This window comes from Acinonyx jubatus, chromosome B1, assembly GCF_027475565.1.
Source record: "Acinonyx jubatus isolate Ajub_Pintada_27869175 chromosome B1, VMU_Ajub_asm_v1.0, whole genome shotgun sequence".
Lineage (NCBI taxonomy): Eukaryota > Metazoa > Chordata > Mammalia > Carnivora > Felidae > Acinonyx > Acinonyx jubatus.
Genome location: NC_069382.1, coordinates 68,420,475 through 68,422,847, shown reverse-complemented (window position 1 = coordinate 68,422,847; position 2,373 = coordinate 68,420,475). Strand labels below are relative to the sequence as shown.

At 47.6% G+C, this 2,373-nt stretch overlaps 1 pseudogene; it reads left to right on the top strand.

The window, feature by feature from the left end:
- The first annotated feature begins 233 nt into the window (after nucleotides 1–233).
- Nucleotides 234–2,373, top strand: LOC106967464 (ATM interactor-like; annotated as a pseudogene).

The window sequence follows — 2,373 nt, the reverse complement described above, 5'->3', positions numbered from 1 at the left end:
AGAATTCTGGGAATGATAGTTCCAGCTTAGCTACATTGACCAAGTATGAACTCACCACAGTCCTCTTCTTCACAAATTGGCATCCATGCATCACTCTTTAGAACACATGTAATTATCAAACAAATACATTATTGTGCTTCCATCTATGCAATAATCCATTTAAAACTGAAAACAGGAGGCCCTTCTGCCATGTGGCAGCCCTGGCAGCCCCTGGCCTGGGGCACCCTGACCCTGCCCAACAGCCTGGCGCTCAACATGCACCCGGTCAAGAGCCACCGCCTGCAGGATGGCATAGTAAATCCAACAATACGAAAAGATTTGAAAATGGTACCGAAATTCTGTTGTCCAACTGAAGGATGCCCCAGAGGCCCTGACAGACCGTTTTCTCAACTTTCTCTCGTAAAACAGCACTTTATGAAAATGCACGCCGAAAAGAAGCATAAGTGTAGTAAGTGCAGCAACTGCTAAGGCACCAAGCGGGACTTGAGAAGGCACGCAAGGATTGTGGCAAGACCTTCCGGTGAACATGCAGCTGTCCCTATGCCAGCAGGACCGCCTTACAGTCCCCTATCTACCAAACTGGCCACGAGATCCCTGCAGAGCACAGGGAGCCACCTAGTAAGAAAAGGAAAATGGAAAACTGCCTGCACAGCCAGAAGCTGTCCAATAAGACCACTGAGTCATTGAGCAGTCAGCCAGCTCCAAGACCAGACACTCAAGAACTAGAAACTTCTTCTTTTGGAGATCTTGCAGCCCTAATGCCGGAAAGCAGACTCTTACAACACCTCCAAGATACCCTCAGAAGTTGCTTTTACCCAAGCCCAGAGTGGCTCCGGTTAAACTTCCTGTTCTGCAGTTTTCTCCCACACCTGTCTTTGTGCCTATAGCCAACTCCTCGGCCCAGCCCGTAGTGTTGGGCGTGGATCATCAGGGTTCCGCCCCTGGCGCTGTGCACATACTGCCCTTGTGGGTCGGAACCCTGATCGTCAGCCTAGATTCCGAGGCTGGTTGTCTCAAGGAGAGTCTCCCTCTTTCAAAAATTGTAAATCCTGTTGCTCTGGAGCCAATTAGTACAGGTGTTCAGGTGAACTTGGGTAAGAGCCTGTCTAATCCTTTACAAGAACTAGGAAACACATGTCAGAAGAATAGCATTTCTTCAGTCAACGTACAGACGGACCTGTCTTATGCCACACAACACTTCGTACCTTCCGCACAGTGGGCCGGCCCCGATTCCTCCGGATCGTCCTATTTTCAAACTGATTTGACGTTTGGTTCTCAAGTCTCCCTTCCCATTAGTGTTCACACTCAGACATTCTTATCCAGTTCTAAGGTAACCTCTTCCACAGCTGCTCAGACTGATACGTTCACAGATGCCTGTTACCAGTCAGGTGGGATCTCTAGAGAAACTCAGACCAGTGCAATGCAGTGTCGGACAGATGGCCGAGTCCAGATGGACCAAGCTGTAATGTGTGGAGACATTTTTGAGAGCGTCCATGCATCCTATGGTGTTTCCACAGCCAATATCATAAGCAGCAGCCTAGTAGCAGGGACTGTCACTCATGGTTTGTTACCTCAGAACCACCCTAAGACTTTAAATCAAGATACTGAGAAATCTGCACCAATTATAAACTTCAGCACACAGCACAGTATGCTTCTTTCACAGAACATGACAGATAATCAGACCCAGATTATAGATTTATTAAGTGATTTAGAAAACATTTTGTCAAGTAACCTGCCTGGTCAGACACTGGACGACCATAGTCTTTTGTCTGACACGAATACTGGACAAGACACCCAGCTCCCATCTGGCCCAACCCAGAATCCTGCAATTGATTTTGATATCGAGGAGTTCTTTTCCGCCTCATATATCCAAACTCAAACTGAAGAGAGTGAGCTTAACACCATGACCCCTGAGCCAGTCTTGGAATTGCTGGGCATAGAGACCCAAACTGACGTCTTCCTTGCAGACACCTCTGCCTAGTCCTATAGCTGTAGGGGAAATTCGAGCTTCTTAGGCCTTGAAATGTTTGACATACAAACAAAGACAGACCTAAACTTCTTTTTTAGACAGTAGCCCCATCTGCCTCTGGGAAGTATTCTGAAACACTCCCGCTTTTCCGTGAGTACGGATTCGTCTGACACAGAGACCCAAACCGAAGGAATCTCCACTGCTAAAAGCATACCTGCTGTAGAGAGTAAAGTTCAATTGAACAGCACAGAAACACAGACCGACCAGGAATTCTGGCTTTGAGACCCTTTGAGACTCAAACCGCAATGGGCAACTTTCTTCTGGCCGATTTGGCCTGGAACACGATGGAATCTCGGTTCAGCTCTCTAGAAACCGCAGAACTACACACGGTCTCCAAGTTCTAA